The following is a 26,387-nucleotide window of genomic DNA, read 5'->3' as shown; positions in this document are numbered from 1 at the left end:
AACCAAAAAATCAAATTTATTTGTTTGTAGTGTTATTTCAAATAGAAAATTAAAACTAAAAGAAATTTAGATTTGACTTTTTTAAACATGAATATAATAAATTGATATATTGTAAGTACTCTTAAAAATTTGGCACTTTCTTCTCTTTAAATAAATGGATTTTTCATTTGGCTATAATTTTATAAATTTTAAATTTCTTACACACGATTCCAGTATTTTGATGTATTTTTCAAAATAATACTTTTTATTACATGACATTTTTGTTTTTACTCATCATTTTAACCATACTTTTATATATGAAAAAAAATATTTTTACATATTTTTATATGTTTTATAGAATTCAAGGACTATTCTTTTCAAATTATCATAAGCTTTAGAGAAATTAGGAAAGGTGTGTTGTTTTAGTCAATTTCTTGGGTTGGAAGGTCTCCTTTTTATATGTTTTATAAAATTCAAGGACTATTTTTTTCAAAGTTTTAGAGAAATCAGGAAAGGTGTGTTGTTTTAGTCAATTTCTTGGATTGGAAGGTATGTTTTTATAGAATTCAAGGACTATTCTTTTCAAATTATCATAAGTTTTAGAGAAATTAGGAAAGGTGTGTTGTTTTATTCAAGTTTTTGGGTTGGAAGGTCTCTTTTTTATATACTTGTCTTGACCATACATCGAGATGGGTTCTTTCGAGACAATATCATAATGACTTGATGTGTATCTGACACTGCTAAGTGTATTTCTAGGGGAGATATATCTGTGAGTGCTAGTGCTAAGTAAATTCGTAGGAGATATATCGAATATGTTCAGCCAATACAAAATAAGTTTTGAAGATGAAGTTATTTTACTCGGTGAGTTATGAGTTATGGATTATTTTTTATTTTTTATTAGATGGAAAATTTATTATGATTTAGTTGTTGATTTATGGATGATTTAATTGATGAATCTTACATTTATTATTAACAATTTTTTATTAATATTCAATTAATTTACATAAAATTTTATAATTTATTTTTTAAAATTTATTTTGTTTTCATATTTTGAAATTAAATATTTTCACAATTAATAATAAATGCATAATCTATGTAAAGAGGCGTTTTTCATTTTAAAAAGAATTGTATAATAGCTTAAACAACTACATAAACATCAACTTATTATAAACATCAAAATACTTATTTTATGATACACTTCAAATTGCCTATATATATATATATATATATATATAACTTTATTATTATTAATAATAAATGGCATGTAACAAAGTTTAACTATGAAGATTCAACCCCACTTAATCATGTATATTTTTAACTTCTAAAAAAGTTTTGTTACAATTCCATGGGCCAATACCATGGCTTATCCATACCATATGCCCAAAAGACCATAACTCATTTCATATGACACTTGTTCATATGATTTTTTTTAATTAATCAATTTGATTAAACAAGTAGAAAAGACATAAATGATAGAAAGGATATGGGGTAAATCTTTATGATTAAAAATCTTGTTATATATATATATATATATATATATATATATATATATATATATATATAGTTTAAATGTATATATCTTTAATTCATATTTAATTCTTTAATTCTAATAATTCTAATAATAATAATAATAAAATGTTATAATTTAATTAATTTTAATGATTTTTTTAAATCTTGGCAATGTGAGATGTATCATGAAATAAGTTTTTTTATGCTTATCCTAGATTGATCCCTATCAATGTTTATTAGTTGAACCTTTGATGTTTCCTTCTTATTTTTTTGACGAATCAAATTAGCTAGGCCCAAGGGCTAGAGTGAGGTGGTTGGTACCATCCCACAAGAATACTCACTGAAGAGTCTAATCCAATAACAACAATGTTCATAGGCACAAATCCATTACAAAAATATTTATCAATGCATTATCGCTCATCATGGCACTAGCATGGACTTCAAAATGGGCTGGAAAATAACAATCATTTTGCCCAACCACTCATCCCAATTGAACCTTGATCTATAACTACTACTAAAAGTACTTTATAATATTCCATGGAGGTTAAATCCCTACTATTCACCTAATAATTATTGATATTTACGTTAAATTAAAAGTCCTATTCCAAAATAGACATGGCTATCAACATAATTAAATGATTCCATATTAAATTTTACACTTATCTAGCTACAAAAATATTTATCAAGGCATTATCGCTCATCATGGCACTAGCATGGATTTCAAAATGGGCAGGAAAATAACAATCATTTTTCCCAACCATTCATCCCAATTGAACTTTGATCTATAACTACTACTAAAAATACTTTATAATATTCCATGGAGGTTAAATCCCTACCATTCACCTAATAATTATTGATATTTACATTAAAATTAAATTGAAAGTCCTATTCCAAAATAGACATGGCTATCAACATAATTAAATGATTCCATATAAAATTTTACACTTATCTGATTATGTGTAATCTAACCAATAAACGAAACGATATTTTTTTAAATATTTTTTCTAGTCAATTTTATTCAAAATTTAATAGAGATTTTTAAGTCATAATTTTAAATTATTTAATCTGTAAAGATCAAGTGCCTAGAGGGTTTTCAAAGTCCATTTAAACATTCAAAAATACATTTTAAACAATAAAAAATAAAAAAATCTTACTACAAACTATTTATTCTAGCCAAAAAACTATTTCATCTATTAATATATATTTATATAAAATCACTAAAAAAATACTATATTAAATCAATTTTAATTCAATCATTAATAATTTATAAACCCATAATATTAAATAATCAATAATATTTATTCATAATATTAATATATAAAACTTATTTAACTTAATTATAACGTTTATAACGTTTTATGTGGGTGACGAATGAAGTATTTACCCAAAATATTTACAACTGAATAAAACACATTTTTTTTACCAGAAATCTTATTCAATAAAACACAATTTTTTTTAAGAAATCTTCTTCAGCATCAACTTCTCCATTGTAAAAATATAGGTACTTGTTAAAAAATTAATAAAATTCCAAATTCATCTAATACATTTTAACATGTGTTTCATGCTACACGGTTATGAGTATATAAATTGGGAAAAATCATGTCACAAAACTTATCCTCTTCATACTAATTTCTATTTCCTCGTTTTCTAATCATAATATTTTGGTAATTTTTAAAAATTAATTAATAATCAATTATAAGAATGAGCTATTCAAATATTTTGTTAAAACTCATGATATCAATTTATACATAAAATATATGGTTTTTTATTATTATTATTATGTAAAAAATTATATATTATTATGTAAATTATTTCAGCTGATTTTTGAATTTTGAATTTTTATCTTTTTACATCTATATATTTCAAGCATTTTGTTATTTATGAATTAACATGTTATATTTAATAAAAAACTAACAATTCCCGAGTGCTAGTAAAAATGTGTAAATAATTGTAAATAAGTGAAGATGTTAAACAAAATTGGTAACTTTTATTTCAAAGTTCTTCAAACTATAATAACTTTACTTCTTTAAGAAATATAAAGAAATTAATAAAAGAGATTCCTTTCCTTGCATTAAAATAGTTGAAGGAAAGGGTATTTTATGAGGGATTCAAATGCAACCAGCAAGAATCTTTTCTTAATGTTGTGTGAGGTTTTCTTAGTGTTGTGTGAGGTATAGAGGGAAGAGTGTGGCTTGTTGGTGGATTGTGGTGTTTAGAGTAATTATAATGGGATAAATTAAGGCAAGTAGCAGAATTTCTTTATCTAAGTACCGTGGGTTGGGTTGTGTGAGATAGTTTTGAGCAATGAAAATAATTTCACCCTTACGGACTCTTAGTCTTAGTTTAGGGGTAGTATCTATAAAATTGCATGTAGTTGGGTGGAAAAGCTTCTTTAGCAACTAAGGGGTGGTGAATTCTAGAAAAAATAAATGTTCATTTTAATTGATGGTTAGTTCTTTCTATGAAGTGTTTAATAGTTGTAATTGTACAAAAGGCATGTTCCAAGAAGAAGATCATTTGCAACTTTATGATATCCTAGTCCTTAGAAGTTGAGGTGGATAAAATCTACAAATCCACACCATGTGCTACTAGATATGTGTAATTCAAGATACAATTTATAAAACAAATATGTAGGTGTTATGTTTATCATGTTTGAAAAATTAAGAAAAAATAAGTAAATGCAAATAATACTATTTCTCAAGAGACATTGCACAGGACAAATCCAATTAAGCCTAAAAAATCCCTTAATCTAGGGAATTCCTCTAAAGGTTTTGTCTTAGTTGTCTTAGGATTTAAACATGTTGCATGGATCCTTAGTTAAGGATGACATGACAATGCCAAAGAAGTTTTTAGATGGATTAAATCATTGCAAACAACTTTATGGCTCAAGTGTAAACTTTGTTCAATGCTTGTGTCAACCTTTTATATCAAAGCTCTTGCATCCAAATATTCCATGGCACAATACTTACACAATTTATACAATAGAATGAATGTCACTTTGAAACAAACAATGACACGCTCACGGATTATTCATGTTATGGTTGGTAATTGCATCCACAGTTCACACATTGTGCTAGTATTTTAACATTACTTATTGGGTAAAAGGACTATTATTTGCTGTTTTTTCAAAGAGAAATATGATCTTCTAATTTGATAATTACTTTCTAATGATTTCTTAATCAAGTCATATTATGTCACATGTATGATTAAGCGATTATACATAGAAAAAATCGATAGTAATACAATAATGATAGTAGGATCATAAAGAGACAACCAATCACAAAAGAGACACAAAAACTATGCCATAGGAAACCCAGATTCAGGAGAAAACCCAACAATATTTTCTAGGATAAATTGTTTAGTTCAACAAATTACAATCTGATATTTCAAGTCAAAATTTCTCAACCTAGACCAACAATCTAGCATAGGTCAAAATTAGTCAAGCAAGTTGAAAATCCACCTCTTATAACTACTCAAAAACTTTAGTCAACCTCAGTTAAACAAGCTAAAATGCAGCCTCTTGCAACTACCTAGAACCTTAGTCAAACTACCCAGAAACAGGGAAAAATTCGGTCAAACAATAACAGAACTGACTTAGTCAATGTTGGTTAACATAGGTCAAAGCTCAAGAAGTCTTCCTCGTTAACTTTCATCTGTGAAAAAAATAATAGAAGATGTTATGTGATCTGAAAAATGTGTGTCCAAATGATGGAGGCCAAGTTTGTATTTATAGTGGTCATGAGGTGCCTAAGGGACACGTTTCCTTGTGTTGGGATGACCTATACTTTGGGGCTGAGTTGAGCAGATTTAATTCAAATTCAAATTTTAATTTTCCCTCTTTTGATTGAGCCGACTTGTAGCTGGGGAATACCTCCTGTAGCTACCCAAAAAACAACACTCCCTCTTAGCTAGGGAGGCACTCACCTTGACTTCCTCAAATTTCCACTTTGTTGAAAAAATTCTCCATCCTAAGAAAAGATTGAATGAGCCTGATATGTTAATGTATCCATCCACTTCATGTTCTATAATTATAGAACTATGTGGAAAGCATCCTGCATCAGCATCATGCGAAGGATCTATTTACCCACTAGCCAAATACCCTTTTCAAAGGATCTAGTCACCCACTAGCCAAATAACCTTTCACGATATTGTTAGGTACCCCCTGATCGGACTAAACACAAGACTAGTCCTAGGTCACCAACTATCCAAGTCACCACTTGGAACTAAGTCAGTATCCCTGACCAATGGTGAAATCCTTCACCAATTTACCATTTCCTCATGTTGTCATATGATACTTGAATGGTAAAACACTTACCCGATGTTATGGGGCACTCACTCTACCCAAAATCGAAGTAACCCTTGGAAATATGGTCAAAACCTTCTGATCTAGGGAGCACCCGAGCCCTAATGCTCTATACGTTAATCTCCCTAACCACATTACATGGCACTTGGTCAATACCCTTGACTTAGGGAGAATGCCTATCCTTGATGCCACAACATCAACACTCCCTCTAATCAAGGGGAGCATTCTCAACCATTCCAAAGTTGTCCCTCAAGTAGACAAAATTCATTTAGGAAAAAGGCTTGATGAGAATCTCAACAACCTGCTCATCTGTAGAAATGTATTGGAGCATCATTGCTCCCTTTTGTACCATGTATTAGATGTAGTGGTACTTTATCTCAATGTCCTTTGACATGCCATCATGGTCGTTTGCAACACCTGATCAAACAATCCTACGAGAAACTTCCAAAGCCACACTACTTCATAAATCGCCAAACTACTTGCAATATACTCAACCTCTACAGTGCTAAGTGTGATAGATGTATTCTTCCTAGTCATACAGGATATCATAGCAAAACCCAAGCTGAAGCAACATCCTGATGTGCTCTTCTTGAATTTTAAATTCTTTGCTCAATTTTACTCTATATATCCTTACAATTATTGTACTTCATCATTTTGAGCCATATCTCAATCCATGTCCAATTGTACCATGTTGGTACCTCAACACATGTTGTGTTGCATTCCTTGGCTCAACCATAAATTGACCGAATTCCTTCACTGGATCCATCATGACAACTGCTTTTCTGGTCACCGTGATTGGGTGCTCCCTTTAACACTGAAACAACCTGCTATGGCTATTATATATGCTCCCTCTGTCATTGTTGCTTCCTAGTCACTGAAACATCTCTGCTATCTAGCATGGTCCACACATAGAAGGCATAATTCTCTTAGAGACCTCCAGTATTTGAGCATCTAGTCTTGATGATCTCAAACCTGTGACATCCTCTTGGACGATTGGTCCTTCCACTTTTATTGATTGTTTTTACATCATGGGATCCACCAAATCTAAATCAAAACCTCTCAAATTCTTCAGATTGGTCACCATGGGAGTTTCCATCATCCCAAAATTTCTAAAGGATCTCAATAGTATACTTTTGTTGACCAAGAAAGTAATGCATCAAATCTAGATCCTTCATCTCGAACTTATAGGTCAACTCCCTCTGAAGTAAGGCTTCCTGAGGTAATCCTAACTAATTCCTCTATTACGAAAGAAAATCTTCCTTCCATTGTTACTCCCTTTATCACATGAGTCCTTCTATTCCCGCCATAAACAAGTCATGTAATAATAATATAAACCTTGTAGTGAAGGTTAGGATCAACATTACACTTGGTGAAATCCATCAATCCAAGAATACCATGCTCGAGGTGCTTGCTTGAATCTATACAAAGCCTTCTTTAGTCTGCAAACATGAGATTCCCTCTTATGTACCTTAAATCCCCAAGGTATCTCTATGTACACTTCTTCTTCCTTTATTACTTTGTTGAGGAAAGTAGTCTTCACATCTATCTAATGTAATTTCCAACCCATAATTAAAATAATAGTTCTAATAGAAGTGTACCTTATAACTAGAGAAAATGTCTCTTCATAGTACTCTCCATCTTTTTAGGAGAACCCCCTTTCCATGCATCTTTCTTTGTACTTCTCTATGTTGTTGCCTTCTGCATGCTTGATCTTGTAGATCTATTTGGAAGTCAACATTAGCTTCCCTTCAGGTCTCGATACAACTTTCCACACATCATTCTTCATGATGGACTAATATTCCTCCATCATGGCATCCTTTCAAACTCGTTGGCTTTTTGCCTTTGAACTAGAAGCTCTTGTGGTCATCTAGTTTGGTTCTAGATGTCTACAAAATTTCCCCCTCTCAAACAAAAATCACTCTTACTGGATTTATGCTGGATCTCGGGAGAATCCTCTTTCCACAAACTTTGCTTTGTTCTTCCTGATGCTTCCATCTGCTGCCAGAATCTTTTCCTTGGAAACCTTCATGATGTACCTATAAATTTCATTAGGAGGCCATGGAAGAAACACTTATAACCAAGCAAAAGGTACAAAGACAAGAGGTTTACCAATAAGTAATAATAATCAAAGAAGAAAGATGTGAGGCACTTATCTTTTGATTTGAGGATTGTGGGGAATTTTCAAATCCCTCTTGATCCTTTCTTTCTTGCAGAAATCATTGAAATTCATCTGTAATCTCATCAAGTTGTAGATACTTATCCTCATTCCCATCATCAGATACTTAATGCATGTTACTTTCCTTTTATTCCTTGAATGAATTGTATGATCTAGGGTTTCTTCATTTAGTGAATTCATCGATTTTCAATACTCTAGGTCTAGCTCTATGGTTTTATCCACAAACCCTAGGGATTTTTAAATCATAACCTTCAAGTATTTTATATGGTTTTCAAACCCTAAGTGTACTAGCTCTTCCGAAAAGGGCTCATATTTTAGCACAAGTATTATGAATTTTCTTGCTTTATATGAGAGAGCCTTTCTCTTAAGATCCACCTTTCTCTTAAGATCCCTATCGATTTGGAGTAAATTTCTTGAATCAAATCATATCCAAAATGCTTACAAATTTTTTTGCTATATACTAATATGTTCTGGCAAGACCCTCGCAACATATCTCAGCCAATACAATTTTAACTTCAACGACATATACAAGGCATCTTCTACACATACTTGTCAAGGGCCCTTATTTTACCATATTTCCACAATCATAACTCTACTTCTAGTTCAACCCCTCTTTAGCAAGTCTTATCAATGACAACACTTTTTCTTATGCCTATAAAGAGCTTCCTAGATAGGCCTCAACATTGTCGATGAATCTGGGATAGTTAGTTTAGGTCTCATTTTAAACGATTTATCTTTCAATGACAAGTTCTTGTGATGTTGTTTTAGCTCTTCTTTAGTATATTAGGTTTCTTTTCATCAAGACAAATACCAAACAATAAAGATCACAACATAGAACACAAATGTAGGCGCTCAGCCAGGGAAAAACCCCTAAGGAGGGGAAAACCTAATCAAGAACTCTTCCTTTAGTACACTCAAATAAAAATGATACAACCATGACCTTTGACACAGTCTTTTACCCCTCCATCCATCGAGCTAACCAAACAATTTTTTTTCCTGCAATTCAATCCTTGATCTGCAACACTTTTGTTCCTGTAATAGAGTCACAGTCTCTTAATCCTTTCGACCTATAATAGTCCTTCAGTTCAGCCATGATAACTTTCAACAAAGACTTCGACCTTCAATGATGACCTTCGGCCTACAGTTTAACATATTTTTTCGCACTTTTCCTTCTTCAGACTGATGACTTGTCTTCCTTCCAAATGATTTGATTTTATTAGGGTATTTATAATTGTTGTTTCATATAATATTGAGCCAACATGAATGATTGATAGGTCGACTTGTATGTTAGGTCCCTATAATAGTAGTGTATTCCCCTTATTGTTATTTTTAGTGTAGCCCCCTATTGTTATGTATCCCCGATTTTGCTATTATTATGCCCCACAAAAGCCCATTATTGTTATTGTTGTGCCCTGTTGTAGCATTTTTTGGTTTTGGTAAGTTAGTATCAATTAGTCAAAAAATGAAAATATATTTCAAAAAAATGTTAAGTTAAGATATGGACAAAAAGAATACTAAATTAAAAATGTTAGGAATATTTGATAGATAAGTCAATATCAAATAAAATGTTAGAATATATGCCCTAAAAAAATGAAGGCACAAATAAAATGTTAGGCTAGAAATAAAAGAAAAATGATAAATTCTGGAAGTGTTGCAAATCCAAATGCCACTACTCTTAGTAAATTTTATTTTTGCAAATAAAGGGTGTGTGCAGATTGTTTAAATGCCACACTAGTTCATACAATCCAATTGTATAGTTTAATCATGATTGGATTTGATTTAAATTGTCTGTCAATAGGTAGCAATTAAATTGGCTCAATAGTTTAATCTGAGCCAATGGAGGAAATAAGGGATAGAAGCAGATTAGTCATTAAAAGGAAAATATTGAGTTTCTAGTCTAAAGGCACGCGAAGAACTAAGTGAGAAAATGCTAGGAAAGATAAGGGTAGGTAGACAAATAGAATACAGTTGGAGCACGAAAGGATTTTATCCTAAGTTATAACATTGCAAAGATGTGCATATGGTATGAGTTTTAATTAACCATAAATCTTAATTATCAATGTAATTATGCAAATATTCTAAATTCATCCATTCATTCGCCCACAATTGTCACATCCGCCATAAATCTTGACCCCACGATCACTTTCCGCCTTCATTGTTAAATCCCATTCATCTTATATTACATCCCACACACTCCCCTGAAATTTGATGGCCCACATTTCTCCTCGGCCCTCAATTGTCGTCCGAACTTTATCAGCGGGGGGGTGTGTCTGAAATGGGAAGTTTTAGAAACCACCCTCCAAAACTATTTTTCCCCCATTCTAGTCTTTCGGGACTTAAAATCCTGAAACCACTTACCGCTCTAACTCACTTCCGAACGCGGTTTACATTTGACCATTTACCGCGGCCCTACATCACTGTCCAAGTCTGCTCCATGTAATTTCCTCTGTCCAATCAGCTACCACCTATCCGTTATTCATTCAATTCGTAACTTCTGCGAATTTATGCCCCATAGACCCATTTATCAGTCTCGTTGGATAATTAATAAGGATTTATCCGTTCATTAAACATCCTCACTCCATTTTTGTTCATTATAAACCCTGATCCTTCATGAAAACCGTTACACAGTATATTTCTGAAACTTAGTTCATCACTGGAGATTTCTTGCTTGCAGCCTAAACGATACGCACATCATTCAACCGAATTCGTCATTTTGTTCAGAACCAAGTTGACAAGCAGGTCCACCTATCTACTTTCAGTGATACTATTTTTCTGTTATCACTGTGTTTCAGACTGATTTCTTCCATTCATGTCACTTTCAACCTGTAATTCACTTTACAAGATGCCTCCTAAGGGAAAAGAAATTGCTGAAATCCCAAATCCTCTCATTCATCCACAAGTTGACTTCCATCATACTCCCCTGGTCGACAGAGATTGTAAAATCATTGAGTCTTCCTCCCAATTTAATTTATATGAAATGTGCTGCTGGATGGAAGATCAATTAGTTGATCAGATAGATGGAATAGGACTTTGGGACTCCCACCTTCCTCATTACATTTTCCCTCAAATACACAGATGTTATAGACATTTTTGTGCCTTACAGCTATAAGAATGAAATGTCCATAATCTAAGGGATCCAAAGTCCCTAAACATGTTGTTCCTACCCCTAGAGGAACAAGGCCAACAAACCACAACAATTCACAGAAGTTCTCCACCAGAAACTGCTCAAAAACAAGTCAATTCAGGATCAATTCAGTGGCTCCACTAGCTGTCTGCGCTGAAATGCAAAGCCAACACTGGCTACCTGCACTGCAACGCAGGTAGAAGCACTACCAGGGTGCGCTGAGCGAGAGTTGACAAATGGCAAGTTCATTCAGCAAGGTGTCAAGACCCAGGAAGCTTCCAGAATCTTCCTCAATGACACTTGCCTCAGTGAATTCGACTATGATGAGTAAGAGGTTCCCAATCTCCAAGTGGAAGCAAGAACCTCCAAGTGGAATCAAGAACTGACAGAGGGAGAGGACACTAGTAAGATCTCAAGCTGATTCATCCTCTCTCCAAACATCTATATATGGATCTCTCCTCCATGAGATCTGGGGGCTGGAATTTTGTTATTGCAAAGAATTGCTGTTGGTTTGAGATTGGAATCATTGGGTGCTTAATGCTTTGAGGGAAGGTGAAGATAGGAATTTCATTTGCTGGGAAGGAGATGCTGGATTGGAGCCCTCTGGGTTGTATCTCTTCTTGAACCTTGTTATTCATCAATAAAGCTATCTTGGTTTCTCCTATATACTGGTGTATCTTTGATGTATGATTGCATTAGTATGTTTAGTGTTGAGATTTTCTGTTTTAGTCAAATAGGCAAAAATCTCTGAAGGATGACAACAATAGGGATTCAGTTCCTAGATTAGCTCCAGGTTGTTGGGAGGGAGTTAATGCCTCCTATATTTGATATGAGGGAGTTATGAGGCTGTTAGATTCTCAATGCTATATAACAGGCAGTCATTCGGATGATTTGCTATGTGAGTGTGAGGATTTCATGATGTAATCTCCTAATTTGATTAATATATTCCTGATGCCTATGTTTGGTGGACGTAGCCCAGATTGGTTGGGTGAACCACGTTAATTCTTGTGTTTATGTGCTTGATAATTGCTGTGTGTATTTATGTTTGTTGTGCACCTGATCCAACAATTGGTATCAGAGCATGTTGGAGGTGCTGGTGCAGAGAGGATAGCCTGGATCGTTTGCTGGCAGCGCGCGTGGAGCTGTATATTGCTGGAGCGCGGAGTTGGTTTGGTTGCTGGTGAGTAGCTCGATTGCTGCCTGGAGGTGCTGCGCTGTGCGGTATTACCTGGTGCGTGATCCTTTGTTGTGCTGGAGTATTGCGTGCTGTTGCGCGGAGGGAAGAACCCGCGTGTGTGCTGGAGCTGGAGCGGGTGCGTATCTGTTACTGCTGCACGGAAGAGACCTCAAGAAAGGCTGCGTGGAGCTGTTTTTTAAACTGTTGGTGCGTGGAGCGGATCGGAACAGTGGAGGTATGAATGGTTTTCACATTAGATTCGTTTGGTTACAACTTGCACATGATTGCAGCATGGAGCCTGTTCTTTAAATTGCTGGTGCGCTGTTCTTTAATGCGTGTTGGTAAAAATTCAAAAAAGTGTTGGATATGTGTTTAAAACAGCGTGTATATATTTCTAAAAAAAAAAAAATCAACGTAAATATGTTGCAATTACTGTGCACGCATTTCTTTGCAAACAACAACAACAAACAATGATGGGAGGCCGTTAGCAACAGATAAGGCTGAGTCTTATTTCCACCTGCGTCCGGGAATTTAGTTTGCCGTGGCTACATTTATATATACACTGTACAACACCTATATATATTATCTTATTGTGTATGTGGATCTGTATGAATCGAAAGTCTTGTTAAATTACCCCAAGTTGACTTGTAGAGTTCAACGAATTCCACATAAAAATTATAAAATTTCTCGGGGATTATCCTGAAATTTAAAAAAAAGGCCAGCGGTTTTGCTATAACAATTTGACGGCTTCCAATATAAAAATACAAGCAAACCTCAGATTAAGTCGTGGTAGGAATCTGGTTTTAGCACAATGAGATCGCACAGTTAAGAGTCTGTTATTTGTTAGCCATCCACTGGCCTTACCGATTGCCTGAGAGCTGCCATTTGTCACCAAATCTGCTCGGTTGAGAGGCTGCCATTTAGTTATGTATTGAATCGATGGTTACATATGCCATCAAAATTCACCATATAATTGAAGTTCACCGACCAACAAAACTGCATTTTTTGTTTTCACAGCAATAAGTCAGTGTTTTTTTGTTGAGTAAAAACAAAGGCATAAGCAGTTGGTTTTTTAAATTGCTGGTATTTCAAATTAAAATTGGAGATTCTTTGACAAGATGGCCAAAACACAAAGTGCTCGTTTTGAAATAGAGAAATTTAATGGGAAAAATAATTTTGAGATCTGGAAGGTGAAGATGCACGATCTATTGGTTCAACAAGGTGTGGCGAAAGCATTGTTGGGGAAAAACAAAAGACCTCCTTCCATGACGGAGGATGAATGGGATGAGATGGACGATAGAGCTCTGAGCGCAATTCGGTTATGTCTGGCGGACGATGTTCTATTCAACATTGTGTCAGAGAAAACCGCCGCAGGCTTGTGGTCAAAGCTTGAGAAGCTCTATATGACGAAATCTTTGACAAATCGAATTCTCCTGAAATGGCAGCTTTACAGTTTGCGGATGAAAGAAGGTACCTCAATTGCTGATCACCTAAATGTTTTTAATACCTTGTTGGTGCAATTAAACAGTCTAGATGTAAAATTTGATTCAGAGGATAAGGCGATAACTTTATTATGTTCTTTGCCTGAATCCTGGGATCACTTTGTTACTTCCATAAGTTTTAGTACATCAGAAATTCTTGAGTTTGACGATGTTGTTGGAGCCTTGTTGGCTGAGGAAACGAGGAAAAGGTCGAATGCAGACACCTCTACATCAGAGGTAATGATGGCTAGAGGTCGCTCACGAGAGAGACACTCCGGGGGAAAGCATAGTGACTCTCGCTCAAAATCCAAAGGAAAGAAACCAAAGGTGAAGTGCTGGCATTGTGGCAAGGCTGGACAGATTCTGAAAAAGGATTGTTGGAAGCGAAAGCAAGCTGCTAAAGAAGGCTCTTCGACAGAAAAGAAGGAAGGCAACACCACGGATACAGGTTCAGTATCAGGTTAGGTATGAGTGATGAGGTATTGTTAGTTAATGTTTCAAAACATGATCAACATTGGTTGTTAGATTCCGGGGCATCTAACCACAAGTGTATACATAGAGATTGGTTTAAAACATATAAATCAATTGATGATGGTGTTGTGTACATGGGTAATGATGTAACATGTAATATTGTTGGGATTGGAAGCATACAACTACATCTGTTTGATGGCACAACAAAAATGTTAACTAATGTGAGACATGTACCAGATCTAAGAAAAAATTTGATTTCATTAGGAGCACTTGATTCAAATGGATATAAAACTTTAATTCAAGGTGGAGTTATGAAAATTTACAAAGGCATCTTACTAGTTATGAAAGCTAAGAAAGTAGGAAATCTATTTCAGTTAGAAGGTAGAACTGGGTCAGATCATGTGTCTGTGTCTGAACATGACAGTAGTTCCATTCACTTATGGCATCAAAGATTGGGGCATATGAGTGAAAGAGGATTGAAAATTTTGGCTGACCGAAAGTTACTTCCTAATCTAAGATCTGGAAAATTGGATTTCTGTAAACATTGTCTGTTTGGTAAACAAAGTAAACAAAAGTTTAAAATAGGCAAACATACTAGTAAAGGTATACTTGATTATATCCATTCAGATGTTTGGGGTCCAGACCCTAGAGCGTCATATGGTGGCTCATCTTATTTTGTATCATTCATTGATGACTTTTCTCGGAAAGTTTGGGTCTTCATGTTGAAAAAGAAGTCTGATGTTTTTACAGTTTTCAAGCAGTTTAGAGCATTGGTAGAAAACAGCACTGGTAGAACAATAAAATGTTTAAGAACTGACAATGGTGGTGAGTTTTCCTCCAAGGAGTTTGACAGCTATTGCAAGGATGCAGGGATCGAAAGACATAAGACCACTGTTTATACTCCTCAGCAGAATGGAGTTACTGAACGCATGAACATGACTCTTCTAGAGAGAGCAAGGTGTATGCTTAGTAACGCCGGGTTGCCGAAGGAGTTGTGGACGGAAGCAGTGGCAACTGCTTGTTATGTGATAAACCGATCTCCATCAACGGCAATAGACTGCAAGGTTCCGCAAGAGGTATGGACAGGACACCCTTGTGACTATTCTAAACTCAGAGTGTTTGGTTGTGATGCATATGCTCTAGTGCCTAAACATCAGCGAACTAAATTAGATCCGAAATCGAAAAGATATATCTTTGTTGGGTATGGTGATGGAACGAAGGGATATAGATTGTGGGATCCTACTACCCGCAAAATCATCAGCAACAAAGATGTAAAGTTTAATGAATCCTCTCTTGTACAGTTAGATGTAGATAGAAGATTGAAACAGGATGATGTATCTGATTTCCAACATATTCAGTTTGACAGCATTTCTAATGATAGTCATAACGACCATAATTCAGATTCTAGTCATGAACAGGTTTCAAAATCAGATTATGAACAGGGTTCAGATGGAGGACATGAACAGGTCTCAGATGGCGATTATGAAGAAGTTCCTTCAGTTGATAGACAACCAGTTGTGGAAGCACCAAAAACATTCTTAAGGAGATCTACAAGGATCAAACGTCGTCCGAGAAGGTATGATGATCATGTTACTTCAGTTGCTTTGATCACTAATGATGATGAACCTTTATGTTATCAAGAAGCTGTAGAAGGTTCAAATAGTGACAAATGGAAAGCAGCCATGAAGGAAGAAATGATGGCCTTAGGTAAGAATGGCACGTGGGATCTGGTTGAACTTCCCAAAGGCAGGAAAACTGTGGGATGCAAGTGGGTGTTCAAGCTGAAACGAGGTGTGAATGATACGGAAGACAGGTACAAAGCTCGGCTGGTTGCAAAAGGGTTTTCTCAGAAAGCTGGCATAGACTTTCATGAGATTTTTTCACCAGTGGTTAAAATTGTTTCAATTAGAATTGTGTTAGCATTAGTGGCTTTGTTTGATTTGGAGTTGCAGCAGTTAGATGTTAAAACTGCATTTCTACATGGTTATTTAGATGAGGAAATATATATGGAACAACCGGAAGGGTTTGTTCACCGTCGCAATGAGAAATTTGTCTGCAGGCTCAAGAAGTCATTATATGGCCTGAAGCAGTCGCCTCGGCAGTGGTATAAGAAGTTTGATTCTTTCATGTTGAGTTAGAAATATGTAAGAAGTGAATATGATCATTGTGTTTATTTTAAACAGTTAAATAATGGCATGTTCATTATCTTAGTGTTGTATGTTGATGATATGCTTTTAGCAAGCAAAAGCATTGAAGAAATCAACAGGTTGAAGACTCAGATGGCAAGGACGTTTGATATGAAAGATCTAGGAGCGGCAAGACATATTTTGGGCATGGAGATTTTCAGAGACATGGGTAATGGTAAGCTGTGGCTATCACAACAGAAGTATGTTGAGAAAATACTTTTGAGGTTTGGTATGAACAATGTGAAGCCTGTGTCGATCCCTTTAGCTTCTCATTTTAAGCTTTCTTCGAGTTTATGTCCTAATACCGATGAAGAAAAGGATTATATGTCTCGAATTCCTTATGCCAATGTAGTAGGATGTTTGATGTATGCGATGGTGTGTACGCGACTAGATATTTCTCATGCAGTTGGGGTTGTCAGCAGGTACATGGCAAATCCGGGTAAAGAACACTGGTCAACAGTGAAATGGGTGCTTCGGTACTTGAGAGGCATAAGTAGTTATTGTATTTCTTACAATAAGAGTAGTGAATATGTTTGCGGATATGTTGATTCCGATTTTGCAGGTGACTTGGATAAGAGAAGGTCAACTTCAGGGTACGTCTTTACTCTTGCAGGTGGAGCTATTATCTGGATGTCAAAGCTACAGAACATTGTTGATTTGTCTACTACTGAAGCAGAATACATTGCTGCTTCTCATGCTTGCAAAGAGGCGGTTTGGTTGAAAGGTTTGCTTGGTGAGTTTGGTAGGTTACAGGATAACATCAGGTTACTTTGTGACAGTCAAAGTGCAATACATTTGGCTAAGAATCCGGCCTATCATAGTAAGTCAAAGCATATTCCAATCAAATATCATTTTGTAAGACAGGTTATCACTGAAAGGGGAGTCTCTCTTGAAAAGGTGCATACAAAGGAGAACTGTGCAGACATGTTCACGAAACCAGTTTTTTTGGAGAAGCTACGCTGGTGTTTGGCTTCTCTTGGCTTGCAGAAAAGATAAAATAATAATAACAGGGCATCAGGCGAATTGTTGTCAAGGTGGATATTGTTGAGATTTTCTGTTTTAGTCAAATAGGCAAAAATCTCTAAAGGATGACAACAATAGGGATTCAATTCCTAGATTAGCTCCAGGTTGTTGGGAGGGAGTTAATGCCTCCTATATTTGATGTGAGGGAGTTATGAGGCTGTTAGATTCTCAATGCTATATAACAGGCAGTCATTCAGATGATTTGCTATGTGAGTGTGAGGATTTCATGATGTAATCTCCTAATTTGATTAATATATTCCTGATGCCTAGTTTGGTGGACGTAGCCCAGATTGGTTGGGTGAACCACGTTAATTCTTGTGTTTATGTGCTTGATAATTGCTATGTGTATTTATGTTTGCTGTGCCCCTGATCCAACATTTAGTTTATTTCTAATCCTGAACTAGTTATGAATATGAATCCATGTCTTGTATAGTGTTCTCTTCTTGTGATCTTGCAGAAACCTCTTGAAGTTGGGCGAGCGAGACGACAAGTAGCTGGGAACTCTCAAAGAGAAGAGAAATAGGATCGAGGGACAAACAAAAGACACCGGTTAGTCCATCCATCTCTCTTCATTCTTAATTCATAAAGGAAGAATACTAGAATAGTTGTTTCTGTTTGTTGCTAAGGCACTGTCACACCTTAGGTGGATAGGATCATCCTGCATAGGCATTTTTCCCCACAACAAATTGGCGACCACAGTGGGAGATCTGTTTAGTCATTTTATTTGTGTCTCTATCATTGTTTGTTTCATAGACTCAACAGCAACAATCGAACTGCATCTGCTATTCTCAGATGCAAAGTAGAGAGCTGCTGCTTTGATCCAATCACTGGATTTGTCTATGATCTGAACAATGGACTCACAAATGATTTGATGATCCTTTGTGATAGATCTTAGCCCTTCCTCAAAGCATCCCTTTGATTGTACCTTGCTTGTTGCTTTGATTTGGCCCGAAACTGTAGATTAAATAGCAAACTGTGACCCAGAACCCAATGAGAAACTCTCGTTTCTCCTTCAGCGCAGACCCTGTGAAGAGGTTCTGAATTTCAACACAGGTCCCGTGAAGGCTACCTGCGCTAAATGTCAAAACCCCTGTGTTGAGGGTGCGCTGATCCAGTTAGGCCTTGTGCAGCTGGGGTTCTCTGCTCTGTTTTGCCTTGTTTTGATCTCTGATTTTTGCAGTCTGTAACCAACATAGGTACCTGTCTGATAACTCCTTTTCTCTGCTTAAATTCTGCCTACTTTTGTACAAAAAGACTGTGAGTGTTTTTATGTGTTTGTGGCGTCATTTACAGTTTTCCTTTGCAAGAGTGAAATAGTCATCCTGTAGCCCTTGATTCAGATCTGTTAATTGTGATCTTAGGAGAGAGTTCATTGGCTGTTTACAGTTGATTATACATTTAATTTTGCTTTTGGTTTGAGTTTGTCTCTTTTAAGTGTCGAAACAAGTATTCATTTCGGAAATCGTTGTGTGTTGTAATCTCTTCTACCCTCTCTGATTTCGAAAAAGTAAACTTGTTTGTATTTGTCATTTAAAAGCAAATTCAAAGTTGTACAAAAAAGCTTTCTTTGTAGGCATCAATACTAAGAAAGCGGAAAACAAACACCTGCATTGTGCATTTGTATCTTGATAGTTGGCATGCTTGATTTAGGGAAAGTGCATTAGAGTGTGCTGATTGCTCTTTGAGAAAAGATGGTGTCTTTCTTTTCCCTTTGTAGCTAGGATTTTCGTAAGTTGAAAAGATATAAAGCTTGCTTATCATCTTTAGACTGCCTTTAGGAATTGTATCATACATCTCGTGGTGAACATCAAAAGGCAAACTTCTAAAAAGATCAACCTAAAATAAATTGAATGAACTTAACAACGCTTTGCAACATAACGCACAACATAGAGGTCTAGGCTAGAGACGTGTTCCGGCGTCGTAAAGCCTGGTGACTGTCGATCTCGTTGATGGTGGGTGATTCCTCCTGAGGGACGATAGCGCCAGTACGGATTGTGCTCCCACGTACCGTCGCGTATATATTGGGAGACCCCTATAGGCATAAAACCTTTATCCTTAGGAAGCCGTGTCGGCCGCCCTACTGATCGCAATGCACTGAACACAGCATTCAAGAAGATCGACCGCCCATACCTTAAAAAGTATTCTGCGGTTTTGCGAAAAGTTTGGCACACCCTCTACCTAGAACTCCAGAGCAGTTCCTTTTGGCCTTTTTCAGACTCTATAACGGAAAAAGTCCATCCGAGCATTTGTCACTTCGGGCTCGTTAAAACATCGAAGGAGACTAGAGTCATCTTTAGCTTTTTCTTGACTCTTTGAAAGTGAAAAAGCAAGTTGTGTCTAAAGCGTCGTTAAAATTTATTTTAAACGGAACAATCACCCCTATTCCTGCGTTGATCTTTAGGTTGAGAAAATGGAGCACACCAACCAAGGAATTCCCCTTGGTGGAAATCCTAGTCCCTTCTCCTCTTGGGGAGATGTTGGTGCGCCCCATATGGCCACATTGTCGCTTCCAGGACTGACAATTGGCCTGCCGGTCTGGCTCTTTTCAACCAATGTCGTTCAGAACACCACTATTCCTGAACAGTCGAATCAACAGTCAGACCAGACCAGAGTTACCCACCAGCCTTCTACTTCATCTAATTCTCCCTCTCCTCCTTCCTCTTCGCTTGACGGAACTGGTAAAACAAAAAACCAAGTTCCTAAGGAGAATAAGGAAAAGAAGAAGAAAGAGAAGAGGAAGAAGGAGCCAAAAGCGACTAGGGGCAAACTAGTGGCGTTCGACAAAAATCCACACACAGCACTGACTGGGCCTAAATCGCCATGTGTCATATGCAAGGGAGACCACTTCCACAGAGATTGTCCCTGCATCCCACGGACACTAAGGGACTGGTCTCCCCGTTTGCACAATTCGGTGGCGTCAACCTCTGATAGCCATGTTGACATCTCACCGTCAACTAGTTAAAGTGAAGTCACAGGACAGAGAGGGAAAGCTAGATTTCCCTGCAAACTGTGTGAAGGCGACCATGCCATCCACCGTTGTCCCTTCTTAGATGAGGCTAAAAGAGTTTTGGAAGATCGCCCGATTTTACGAGCGCAACTTCCTCCTGGATATCAAAAACTCCTGCCAAGTCCTTCACCAGTTGAGAACCCGGCTGGCCCGCTCAGGTGGTCAGCCGAAGCACCTATCATTGAGGATGAACCGTCTGAATCCATACCCGACGAAAGTCAAAAGGTTGAGGCGGCAGTTGACCCGGTTTTGCCTTCAGAGGCTCTATCTTCGAATGATACCATCACAGAGGAGAATAAAGACGACACCGTCCAAATTCTCTTCATCAACACAGACTCCGACGAACAAGGGGGAAATTTGCCCATTCCTTTATCGCAGGAAGGAACTTCGTCAGAGTCATACCCGGCCGTCTATTCGGTCCCACCACCAAGCAACCTAGTTGTCTCGTTCGACTGGAACCAACTAGGTAGACCCCGTTTGCCAGCAAGCATACCATTCAGAATTATCGTTCAAATATACAGAATGGTAATGGCTGGCACTATCATTGATGAGGGGGCATCTGTGAGTATCCTTTCCTCTATTGCTTGGAAAGCGCTTGGTTCGCCAACGCTTTTGCCTGAAATGAGAAATCTGACAGGCTTTGATAAAGCAACCAGTCGACCTTTAGGGATCCTCCCCAATGTGCCCATAACATTGAAAGGGAAGACCATTCAAATGAACATGATGGTCGTTCAAGGACCCTTGGATTATAACCTACTCCTTGGACGAGACTATATATATTGCATGGGAGCCATCGTCTCCTCACTCTTTAGAGTAATGTGTTTTCCGCACGAAGGAAGAGTGGTCAAGCTCGTGGACCAACTTTCATTTCCCGGATCACGCATCGCAAATAGTCATATACCATACCTAAATGGTCTCTTCACGCAAGAAATGTCTCAACCCATGGTCCGTCCTCCTGATGAGCGCGAGTAATCCGGGAGGATATGACTGGAACCCAGGGGGCATGCGTCCTGGTCTGCTTCGGCAGGAAAACTTTGGGTATAGGGTAGGTTTCCGCGGGAGAATATGACTAGTCCGTACCCCGTCCGTGATTGGAAGAGGGGTTGTTCTAGAATAAGATTCTTTTGTCAAAGTTATGTGAGTTGGCGGGCATCGTCGCTCACCTTTGTCTATTTCGATAGACATCGCCGAGGAAGTGTTTTATTCGTGGCCGCGAATGGAGCAATCTTTGGGTAACCTGAAAGAGGTAGGCCTCTCTCGGTAAAACAAATGTTTTATTGGACTAAAGAAGGGGTAACCTTGAAATCGTACTTTATGCCTGGGGGCATGCAAACCTTTTGGAGTGCAAGCAAGGGGCGGCTATTTATTTTTTAAATTTTTAGGTCCTCCCTTTAAACCTGTAGGTCTAACCCTTTAAACTCGTAGGATTAGTCGTTTTTGAACTTGCATAACGAAAGGATCCGGAGCAAAACTTTGTAAGATGAAGCTCCATAAAAAATAGAATCTTAATGAGACATTCTTATCATATGACTGGGTAATCGAGCAGTTTTAGCACACAGTTCATGCTCGTTAAAAAATAAACGCAAGATCCGAGCAGTTTTAGCGCATAGTTCATGCTCGTTAAAAAATAAACATAAGATCGAGCAAGTGTTTCAATCCGCGTTTAAGCTCGTTAAAAAATGAACTACCCGATAAATAACCGCAGTGAATGTAATATCATCAGCCATTAAAGCCTTGGTCGTGTTTGCCCGTCACCTCCACTTTTCCATTGGCCGATCGTTCACCTCCATATGATTGTTTACCCATTTTGAGGAACAACTGTGAAGAGTGATTTCACTAGCCATCCTTGTGACACTGCCATGATTGGAAAATTCCAACCTGTACCTGGAATCAACTGCTAACCTGTTTCATCACTCGTTCCTCAAAAGACGAGTCTTCTTTAAGCTCTTTTCATCTGACTCGTAAAATATGAAAAGATTGCCGAGTCCTTGGCCTTCCAGCTCGTTAAAGGGACAGGAAGTGCTATCCCTCCTCTAGATTTTAATCTTTTTGGACCCGAGGGATTATTGCACAAAAAGATCGAGAGCTTGTTTTATTCGGCTCGTTAAAACTATCGAAAACTCATCCCTTCTGTATTGTTTTATACTTTTTCGGACCTAAGGGATTAGATGACGAAAAAGGACTTTTGGAGTTAACTTTATGTACCTTTTCAGACTCTCTAAAAATGAAAAGGACCGAGTTATCTTTGTCATTAGACTCGTTAAAATCATTAAATAGCGACAAACTTGTCTTTAGACGAGAACAAGTTTCACTATCGCTAGGCTCGTTAAACCATAGCGATGGGCTTGCCCGAAGGGCAAGTTATAGAACAAGCATATGTTATCCTCCTCAAGCTTGACAAAAATAAAGAGGTACTGGTCAGCAATGACTGGGGAAAAATTGGGAGAAACTCAAGAAAACTTTGATGGTAGCAAGTCGCTCTTGAACATGACACTTTTCCTCCGTACCACAATCGGGTTGGGTTGTTCCATTCACCGGTCACATCACCATGGTCTCGCCATACCATCCATATTTGGGGTAATGCTACCGATCCATCGCATCAGTGTCGCCATATGTTCAAGAGAAGTCGTTCAGAAAAGTCAACCGTGTCCGATCCACTGCCATACATTATCCTTCATCCTTTCATGACCGCCACCCTGAATCATATGTCACAGATCGTTTTCACCTCCATCAAAATCATTAGCTCCGTTCCATGTCACTGATGTGGGACACATTAAGGCCCTCCTTTGACGGATCGCTTCTTGTCGACATCAGCTCATTATCCAAGAAGTTGATCTAGGAACAACCCCTTCAGTACTTTGAAGCTTGCATGCCTCAATGGCAAGTTTCTCACTTCCGGCGACAGGTATACATCAATGACCTTCGACTGAAAGATTTTGCGTGGTGTTCGACGCCAATTCCTTTATTCACACCACGTGAATTGTACTGCAGTACCTTGAGGGTCATTATCATTATCGGTGATTCCTCTCACGCTTGTTAACGGTTTACCTCATTGACCGGTAATCAAGCGATGTCTTTACATGTTCGACCTCAGAACATTTCTCACATGGATCGACTTGTACTTAGAGTGAAGATCGAACGAGTTTGAAGACCCCGGATCTAGTTTCATCCATCCGGGCTGCGATATATATTCAGGAAAGATAAAAACATTGACATGTACATCATTGCAGCAGATAATCATCCTACCCAAAGGATGATAATTGCATCAAAATTATTAGTCTACCATCAGACGATTGTCTGTTCTATGTACAGGAAAATGAATTTATAAAGCTGAGCATGGGAATGCCCGCCTCAGCTAGATCATGAAAGCAGTATGAAAAATAATGTATTGTATTGTATCTTATTACAGGTCTCCTCCCAGCATTGGATGAACTTCGGATCCTCCTGATAAAGCATTTCACCCGATAAACGGCCTCATACTTTAGGGGGCAACTGTTATATACATTTTTGTGCCTTACAGCTATAAGCATGAAATGTCCATAATCTAAGGGATCCAAAGTCCCTAAACATGTTGTTCCTACCCCTAGAGGAACAAGGCCAACAAACCACAGCAATTCACAGAAGTTCTCGACCAGAAACTGCTAAAAAACAAGTCAATTCAGGATCAATTCAGTGGCTCCACTAGCTGTCTGCGCTGAAATGCAAAGTCAACACTGGCTACCTGCACTGCAACGCAGGTAGAAGCACTACCAGGGTGTGCTGAGCGAGAGTTGACAAATGGCAAGTTCATTCAGCAAGGTGTCAAGACCCAGGAAGCTTCCAGAATCTTCCTCAATGACACTTGCCTCAGTGAATTCGACTATGATGAGTAAGAGGTTCCCAATCTCCAAGTGGAAGCAAGAACCTCCAAGTGGAATCAAGAACTGATAGAGGGAGAGGACACTAGTCAGATCTCAAGCTGACTCATCCTCTCTCCAAACATCTATATATGGATCTCTCCTCCATGAGATCTGGGGGCTGGAATTTTGTTATTGCAAAGAATTGCTGTTGGTTTGAGATTGGAATCATTGGGTGCTTAATGCTTTGAGGGAAGGTGAAGATAGGAATTTCATTTGCTGGGAAGGAGATGCTGGATTGGAGCCCTCTGGGTTGTATCTCTTCCTGAACCTTGTTATTCATCAATAAAGCTATCTTGGTTTCTCCTATATACTGGTGTATCTTTGATGTATGATTGCATTAGTATGTTTAGTTTATTTCTAATCCTGAACTAGTTATGAATATAAATCCATGTCTTGTATAGTGTTCTCTTCTTGTGATCTTGCAGAAACCTCTTGAAGCTGTGCGAGCGAGAAGGCAAGTAGCTGGGAACTCTCAAAGAGAAGAGAAACAGGATCGAGGGACAAACGGAAGACACCGGTTAGTCCATCCATCTCTCTTCATTCTTAATTCATAAAGGAAGAATACTAGAATAGTTGTTTCTGTTTGTTGTTAAGGCACTGTCACACCTTAGGTGGATAGGATCATCCTGCATAGGCATTTTTCCCCACAACAACAGATCACCTGAATTTTTTAGGAAATTCCATGAATCCTATGATCCCAATCAAAGAGAAATCGTTTCACCCACAGGAGAAATCCTATGTTTCATCAATGTTGATTTCATTGAAAAGATGTTGCAGGCCCCAACTATGGCACCAACCCATCCTTTTTATCATGAAAGCCTGATAGAAGCCTATCAAAAGCTAGATTTTACTAAAAGATCTCAAACTCTTGAACTTTTCCTAGTTGTAGATAGCCCTTTGCGTAAAAGAAACCCCCCTTATGATTCATCCATGTTCCCAGACAGAACCAAGAAAATCACCACCATTTTGTCTTATCTGCTTGGTTATAATTCTGATCAATATGTTAATGAATCCATATTAGGTTTCTTATCTATCTTTTCTGCTGATTCCAAACCCACTGTTATTTATAACTTCAGCCAATTCCTAGTTGAAGCCATACATGAACAATTTGTCCAGTTTAACACTGAAGAAGTATTCAAGTATGCTTCAGTGCTTGTTTACCTTTTTATATATTTTCAGGGAGACAAGTTTCCATTCACCTTACAGAAGCTATATGAGGAAGGCAACTAACAATCAATGATATTTTGGACTTCAATGGGAATGAAGGAGAAGGAAGAATTTACATATAAACAGTTCATAGAATTATTTATTCATCCAGCTATTAGTCTTATGAGCAACACTCCAGTGCCAAGAATCAGTGAGGAAATTGTGAAAGTATTGCAGCTGGTTGATCAAGCACCATAGGAGATTGGTAACTTTTCCAAAACTATACAAAAATTAGAGTCTATGGCCGTGAGGTTCCACCCTACAAACTTCCTAAGTTCCTCCCTATCATAATCTTTGCATTGGAATGTATTAGGAAGAGGTTAAATGCAGATGAAGTACATTTAGTGGCTACAAAGAAGAAATCACAATTTTAGCTAAAGGCTCAGGTTGGTCCTTTCATCTACAACACTAGAGCAGCAGGAGAAGAAGCATACAGGTTATTGAAGGAAATGAAGTTTGGCCTCAGCTTCACTTGGTCTTATGACCTAATGGGAGTACTTTCAAAACTTAGGGTTGAAAATAAATTCATTGCATACCACCATACAACCAGGCCTGAAATAGAGCAGTACAAAAATCAGTTAGAATCGAAGGAGAACACCCTTCAAGAAGTAGAAGAACATGCAGTCTCTACTTCAAATGTACAAAATCCACTTGCACAGGAAAAGACAACAAAGCGAACAAGGGAAGAACAGTCCTCCCCTACAACTAAAGCATCAAGCCAGGGCTTTAGAATTGTGCATAGAAAGAAGAGACCTAGGATCTCTGTGAAGGTTAGTGCAACAAAGGAGCCACAAAAAACAACATTTGATGGACTTGGGGAGACTTTAATTTTTACACAACCTGGTG

This window comes from Pinus tabuliformis, chromosome 2_2 (assembly GCF_031772625.1).
Source record: "Pinus tabuliformis cultivar Carrire ecotype Pingquan chromosome 2_2, CPIR1, whole genome shotgun sequence".
Lineage (NCBI taxonomy): Eukaryota > Viridiplantae > Streptophyta > Pinopsida > Pinales > Pinaceae > Pinus > Pinus tabuliformis.
The sequence above is the reverse complement of the archived record's forward strand: the minus strand, read 5'-3'. Positions refer to the sequence as shown.